Source organism: Phycodurus eques, chromosome 10, assembly GCF_024500275.1.
Source record: "Phycodurus eques isolate BA_2022a chromosome 10, UOR_Pequ_1.1, whole genome shotgun sequence".
NCBI classification, from domain to species: Eukaryota; Metazoa; Chordata; class Actinopteri; order Syngnathiformes; family Syngnathidae; genus Phycodurus; species Phycodurus eques.
The window spans coordinates 5445728-5454317 of NC_084534.1; positions in this window are offsets into that span (position 1 = coordinate 5445728).

The window sequence follows — 8590 nt, forward strand, 5'->3', positions numbered from 1 at the left end:
ATTTTCAATAAATATTGTGTTTGGCCCGCGACTTTGTCCCAATTTTTTAATTTTGGCCCCCTCTAAATTTGAGTTTGACACCCCTGAGCTACGTAGTCAGTGAGAAAATGTCTTATTTGTATTAGTTTATTTTTTCTTGTTGATAAATAAAGCCATCAATTAGTTCATTACTTGAAAGTGCCATAACACTGTGTTCCATTTAAAATTGGTCATATCACCTAATGGCTTCTTTATTGGACTCCCATCTGTCTGATGGACCTTGGACCCTCCAGTCCCATGTGGGTCTTTAATTAGCAGCTCATTACTGATGACAATGACATTGATTACTTCAGTTCCCTTCAAAAAAAAACAAATTAATGGGTTTTCAAAGCTTTTGTCATTTAGTTAGACTCTTGAATACACCCTCATTAATATTTAGCGATTTGGCTAAATTGCTCGCAATACAACACCACAAAATAGCTAATATCTCATGATTAACTTGAGAATTCTGAGACATTACAAACACCACCACATAATTCTGGGAAATGACTCCACTGCACATGTCACATTGAGACCAACAGTGAAAACACTGAGCAGGTGGAGGAACATTAAGAACGGTGGAGGCATGCACTGGAAAGGAGACTTATGATAATAGCAGACAGAATATATGTGCGTGAATGAAACGGTTGGAGGGGGGAGAGTGTGGTTACAGGGAGAAGAGATAGCGAGGGTGGAGGAATTTAAATGCTTATGGGCAACAGTCTAGAGCAGGAGTCCGGAACCTTTTTGCCTAAGAGAGTCATGAAAGCCATATAGTTTAAAATGTATTTCCATGTCATTCCATCTTGTTTTCAAATGCAAACACTGATTGTTGAAGGGATAGGACTGTATTTCCAATGCCTTATATCTTCACATTGAGCTGGTTCAGATGTTCACTCATGTCCACAATATTATAAAACTTCAGTAAGTATTAGCTAGCTCAGGATGCTTGACAGCTTTCATTTTCAAGAAAAGTCCAGATTTTGCTCAGGCAAGCTCCGAAACAGCTGATCACCTAACCTCTTAACAACCAACGCACATTGCTGTGCAAAAGCAGACGGGGATAATTATTCCCAACTTAATTTAGTCGTGTTTTAACCTGGCGATCATTTAAAACTCGGGCAACAATAAAGTTGACCACCCGAATGACCAGAGACAGCATTCCATCTAGCTGCTCCCCACACATTTGAGCACAAAACACCTGCTGATGTAGAATGCAATGTATACTTAGGGTGGGTCTATTGAGAATTTTGAATGTTATTTTTACAGTGATTTCTGAATTTGTTTACTTATATGTCAGAATGATTGATTATTTACCGCATTAAGCGTTGTCATCTCAGATTTATCTGCGAGCCAGAGGTAGTCCTTTAAAAGAGCCACATGTGGCTCGTGAGACATTGGTTCCCGACCCCTGGTCAGCAGCAGGCGCCGCAGCCGGAAAGAAGAAGAGGCGACCGCAGCGGGACGCAAGGAACGGAGAGAAGAGCGGGTAGCAGGCCCGAGGAGGAGCGACAGGGGGGCCCCGCCGCTCCCACCAGCAGCCAAAGTGGGGGACCCAGGCGGGTGTCAGCCGGCCCCGCCCCAGCACCCACGGAACATGGGCGAGTCACCATCACACCTCCACTACTCCCCAGGAGGTCGCCCCAGTGGTCCCCCCGCCCCCGAGATCAGGAAGGAGTGAAAAAAGTCCCGCCCCAAAGATTCCGGAACAGCAAACACAGGGACAAGAGGAGAAGGTCCCCACACCATGCATGGGTCTTTTCACCATGCAAACCGATCTAAAATGTGTGAAAATAAAAGAGAAAAAAGAAAAAGAAATGAATAGAATAATAATAATACAACAACAACCTCGAGACAAATATAGAATTCCATTGTTTACTTTCACACTTATTAGTGCGTCAGCCTCACAGTCCTGTGTGGAGTTTGCATGTTCTCCCCGTGCCTGCGTGGGTTTTCTCCGGGCACTCCGGTTTCCTCCCACATCCCAAAAACATGCATTAATTGGAGACTCTAAATTGCCCGTAGGTGTGAGTGTGAGTGCGAATGGTTGTTTGTTTCTATGTGCCCTGCGATTGACTGGCAACCAGTTCAGGGTGTACCCCGCCTCCTGCCCGATGACAGCTGGGATAGGCTCCAGCACGCCCGCGACCCTAGTGAGGAGAAGCGGCTCAGAAAATGGATGGATGGATACTTTCACACTTATGAAAAATTGCTATTGTCAAATGGCACCCTATGTGTGAATGTGACATGTGAATGTCATCCATCCATTTTCCATAACACTTATCCTCACTAGGGTCGCAGGCATGCTGGGGCTGAAATCAATTTCAAAACGGTAGCACACTTTAAATATAAAAATACCTTACGTCGTGGATGTGTCATCGCCAGTCGGACATGCGCACTGCTGACGTGTTCACCACTACATGTAATACACTACGCTTTGAGGGGGAGCATGTTTTTATTCTGTATGAAATAAATCCAATAAAAGTAATTTAATCAATATACTGTGCTTATGCTTGAATGCATGTTTGGAGGTCCATCAATAAAAAGGGAGTGTGCCTGCCATTCTATAGATCAACAGTGGTCAATCTTCCTTGAGCCACGACCAGGCAAGAGAGTTTAAAGTATTTGACGGCCAACATAGAAGCAAATTAAAACAAATGATTCATTATCTAACTCATCATTGTGCCATTATGATGACTATAGTTGCTGTAATAGTGGATGCCCTGCACTTTAAAAAAATCTCCAAGCCAACAGCAGCATGTTTGAAGTGGAAAAGAACCCAAGTCACTTTACTTAACCTTTGAGGAATATTCTCATAAGTCACATTTCACCTTTATGGTCCTTTGACTGAGAGTTAAATCAATACAGTTTAAGTCCTAAAGGATTCCACTTCATGTGTCTTATTTATTTGGGATGTAAATTTATAAACAATAATGCAATTTAGTGCAGTGTCCAATTGACCAGGTCAAAGATGTTCCGATGTGTGATTGGCGACACTGTATGTTGACCTTTGCCTGAACACAAAGTAGCAGCTCTGCCAGGGTAAAATCCTCTCTGTTCCTCCGGTGTGGCCCAACAATCCATTATAATCATCATAAAACATCCAAGCAGTCCACATCCTCAGCTGGAAGATGCACATATACAATAGCACTCTAAATAAATATCACCACATGCACACTCAGTTGGGGTAATTGCACCTTTATTAGTCTCATGTTCACACTTTTTACAACCTGATGCAAAGACCACATCATATCTCTCCTAATGGTCTCTAAAAGCATCAGGCTGTTATAAACAGGCTCCTTCAGTGCCATTACACTGAGTGGTTGTGAGGAGGGAGAGATGGTGGGGTGGGTGTGGGAATCATCAAGTCCGGCAACTAGCACCATGTTCAGTAATGTGAATATTTGTACTTCACTAGAGTGTGGTAAGCCTGACCCAAAAAGCCACAACCTGACTATTGGTAGTATTTCATTTTGATAATTTAATTCTGTATCGACTGTTTATGACTAGTCTAAATTTGGCACTCATTCATTTTCCGTACCACTTATCCTCACTAGGGTCGCGGGCGTGCTGCAGCCTATCCCAGCTAACTCTGGGCGAGAGGCAGGGTACACCCTGAACTGGTCGCCAGCCAATTGCAGGGCACATATAAACAAACAACCGTTCACACTCACATTCACACCTATGGGCAATTGAGAGTCTTCTATTAACCATGCATGTTTTGGGGATGTAGGAGGAAACCGGAGTCCCCAGAGAAAACCCACGCAGGCACGGGGAGAACATGCCAACTCCACACAGGTGAGGCCAGATTTGAACCCGGGTCCTCAGAACTGTGAGACAGTCGTCCACCGTGTCGGCTTACTTTTACTTATCAGTTTTGTTTTGATTTGATTTGTTTTGCTTTGTTTTACAGTCTCTCAGGACCTGAAGTGGGCAACCAACATCAACTCCGTTCTCAAAAAGGCCCAGCAGAGGATGTACTTCCTGCAGCTTCTGAGAAAGCACGGCCTGCCACGGGAGCTGCTGAGGCAGTTCTGCACAGCGGTCATCGAATCAGTCCTGCGTTCTTCCATCACAGTCTAGTTTGGTGCTGCTACAAAAAAGGACAAACTCCAACTGCAACCGACAATCAAAACTGCTGAAAAGATTGTCGGTGCCCCCTACCCACCCTTGAGGACTTGCACGCGGCCAGAACTAAGACAAGAGCGTGCAAAATCCTCTCGTACCCTCCGCATCCCGGACACAAGCTCTTCCAACTCCTTCCCTCAGGTAGGCACTACCGATCAATGCAAACTAGAACTAGCAGACATTCCAACAGCTTCTTCCCTCTTGCGATCAACTTCTTAAACACCTAACGTACAATTCCATTACAATATCCTGGCAATTTTTTGACTTGAGTTCATTGTCACATTTCTGTGGGGCCAATTATATATTACTCGTGCACTCACTGGAGTAGTCTCGCCACGCTGCACTATTTGCATATCTGTTGTTGACCAATACTGGCCACTCATGCCAGAGTAGCATCTGCTCCATTTGCACACTGATTGAGGATTATCTGCAACATTTGCACAACCAACATTGTCCCAGATTATCGCGCCACTCGTCACTTTAAACCGCATACACTCCTTGAAGTTTCGGCGCCCTTTGCACCGGACTATTACAATATTAGTGATTCGAACTGCTCTAAGTGATAGAGGACTGTGCATCTTTTGCACAATTGTCAAAAAAAAGTACAGGCATTACCAGATAACTATTAACCCCTTATTGCTCAGTGACTGTTTTTTGTCAATGTCTTTATGTCTCACAGTCAATTGACTGTTGTTGTACTAGAGCGGCTCCAACTACCGGAGACAAATTCCTTGTGTGTTTTTTGGACATACTTGGCAAATAAAGATGATTCTGATTTTAACTGAAGAATCTGTACCCCTACTTAAGCGCAGTGTGAAAAGTGATACCAAGATGCATATTGAATACAAGCACTGTAATCTGTAGGCCTCAAATGCAATCCTTCATATTTTTCACAGTTGAACAGCCTTGCAGCATACATTTCAGTCTCAATCAGAATCATCACCACATAATGGGCAATGTCTTAAGAAACATGCAACTGCACATGTTTGATGTGTGATACATAAAGCCAAACTGCAAAAGAAAACTAATCGGCACTAACACAAATATCTAAATCAAAGCAGTCTTCCATTCTTCCCAGTCACGATGACACTGTGGCAGAGAAATGGAAATTGAAACAGCAATTGCTTGCTGCGCATGCCAACCCCATACTGAGCGCTGCAGAAACTGTGGACTTGAGGATAATTGAATTTCTATCTCACATACAGTAATACACAGTATTTCTCACTTGTCCCCACTTAACCTAGACTGATCTTCTGAAGTGTGTCTTGAGAGCCTCCCTGTTGCCTCCTTTTTGTGTGGGTTTCTTCAAAGTGGTTTTGCGTAGATTCCCTCAACACATTGACTAGCATCTGACGAAATGATTAAGTTTGCATGACTGCTGGAACTTTAAAGAAGGGAGCGTAACGTGATGTTTCTCATATTGAAATATTTATACCACACACCAAAACATATCATCAATATGCTTAGAAATTATCACAAGACCACAGTATGTTATTTAGGGAAAACATTGTAGGGATCCATAATGGTCACTTAAAAGTAATAATGAATAAGTAAATCACTGAAAATGAACACATTAACATCAGAAAGTGGTACTGTACTCTTAACTTTACAGTTTGTTCAACCTTTTGAGGCAATGAGTGCAATCAGTTCTGTAAGTCTCAATGAGATTTTGGCCTGATGAATGGCCCGATGAACGATGAACAGCAATAGAGAGGTGGAACACAGAACACAAGAAATTGATCGATAGCTAGTTTTCAAATCAGAAGTAAGGTGAGCTAGTGTTTTCAACTATTGTTCAATAAAATACTTGCAGTATTTCAACGTTATTAAAAGTGGAGACAATTTGCAATTTGATTTTCTAAAGAAAAATAAAGTCGACGTAGATGCACAATTTGCTCTAGCAGGTCACATAAAATATCTGGCCCATGATTTTTACACTTGTGCACTACACCATCAGTTCTTCTTTCTCAGTAAATTTTAATTACTATCATTGTGAGTTGTAACTTATTTGAGTGGCCATTGTTTTTTTTTCTTTTCTTACTTTAACCGGAGGGCTTTCAACTAGTTTGTCTACGTGTTTAGGAGGAGAACTTAGAAATTTAGACAGTGAAGAAAATGTGTTTGTCAACTCCTCTTCATTCACAGGCCACATGCTTTGAAGCCTTGTCTGGCAGCCACGAGCGTAGGCGAGCCGGAGTTCATCATGCGGACAGAGCCGGATGGAACTGAAAGAGAGCATGATGTCTTGTTTGTGCTTTTTCAGGATTTTCAAGGAAGCTTATTTGGAGGCATACTGAATGTCACAACACTCACTAGCAGAGCGAGGACTGCATTCTGATTAGAGGCCATGCTTTGTCTGACTTGGAAACTACACAGCGTCCTCTATTGGATGACACAGAGATTGACCCCACTGAGACAGCAATATCAAACCTGTATCATCTAACCACTGAATTTGCACTTGCTTTTGCCTATAAGAGCAACTCTTGGTATGTACTTAAACTGAAAGAAACCCCTTTTACTATGATTAAGGTTCTTTTAACCCTGTCACTGTAACCAGTGCCAAAGTTTGCGTGTGCTTCTGTCCCGGAAATAAATAAATAAATAAATAAATCAACATAATTAAGTACTCAGGTTGACCCTTTTTGGTCAGCAGTGGTTTTCGCCTTGGAACTCTGCCATGGATGCCATTTTTGCCCAGTCTCTTCCTTATTGTTGTGTCATGAACACTGACCTTAACTGAGGCAAGGGAGGCCTGCAGTTCTTCAGAAATTGTCCTCATTTCCTTTGTGGCCTCCTAGATGAGTCTTAGCTGGTCTCTTGGGGTCTAATTGTAGGACGGCCACTCCTGGGAAGGTACACCACTGTTCCATGTTTTCTCCATGTGAGGATAATAGCTCTCGCTATGGTTTTCTGGAATCCTAAAGCTTTACAAATCGCTTTTGTAAATGACTTTTCAGATGTCCATTACTGTATTTTCACAACCATAGGGCGCACCGTATTAAAAGGTGCAGTCTGAGTTACGGGGTCTATTTCTGTATTTAACGCATACATCAGGCGCACCGCATTATTGGGCGCAGGCATGATAAAACTTACGCTAGCTTAAAACATACGCTAGTAAAAAGGCAGTGGGAGCAAAACTGAGTTCGGTTGTACTTTATTGAAGTATTTAACAATGTACTCACGTTATTTTTTTGATCAATCCTCATCCACAAATCCATCAAAGTCCTCATTTTTTGTATCGGAAATGAAGAGCTGGGGAAGTTCTCCATCAAACACGCCAGGTTTCCTCTCGTACTCGTCGGAGTCAGTCTCGTTGCCGTGCGGGTCCTCAGAAATGCTTTTACGAAAGCTCGAACAGTGCAAGCAGACACGTCAGCCCAAGCATACACAATCCATTCACAAATTGTGGCGTAACTCGCCCGGCATTGCCACGCAGTCTTAGTAAAGCTGTGTTCGCCATCTGTCATCCATCGCTCCCACGCCAGCTATTCCTTGTAATCCGCCAGACGTTGCTGCGCCACGGTAGTCCTTGCCCGGATGGATAAATTGCACCGTTTCATGAAACGAAAGCACCAAGACAGACCTCCTTGAAAATGTTCGATTTTTATTTCTTCTGCAAGCGTTATTGCACTCAGTCAAATGGTGACTGTAGAGACGCTTCTCCCGGCTGTTCTTTGCTCATTAATCCATTGCTCGAGTTGTTCTTCCAACTCGGGCCACCTCGCCTCGTTTCTGCGGAAACTCAGCTTCGTCTTCTTGACCCGGCGAAGCTCGTTTTCCTGCTTCCTCCACTTGTGAACCATGGATTCGTTGATCTTGAATTCTCTCGCAGCTGCTCGATTCCCATGTTCCTCCGCGTAACTGACAGCTTGCAGCTTAAACTGTGCTTTGTAAGCGTGTCTCTTTGTAGGCACCATTTTCGAAGGTCTTCAGCCAAACCGATGTTGTTTTGCAAAATGCACACCCCGCATGCATACCTACTGGGGGCGTAGCTTTAGCGTCCTCCTTCACGAACCCTTCCCCTTCACATCCTCATGCTGTCCTCAGCCACGTCCTCTTTTCCTCTGTATAAGCAGCGTGTCGGCAGGAAATGCTCCCAGTCATTCAAGGGGTCAAAAAGTCACAAAATAAAAAAGAAAAGTCAAGCGGAGCGCTCATCACACAACAACATTTATAGATGTTGGAACTCTGCGCACACATAAGGCGCGCTGCATTATAAGGCGCCCCGTCCGTTTTGGAGAAAATTTAAGACTTTTAAGTGCGCCTTATGGTCGTGAAAATACGGTACTTTTATTTCTCGACTGTTCTGGAATTTCTTTGAATCGTGTCATTTTAATGCAGCATGCAGACAGTCTCCACCATAAAATCTAGAGAGGTCCTGGGGCATTTGCTTCATTCAGTACGCAAGAAGATGGGAGATGCTGCAGCAGGATGATCCATAGGT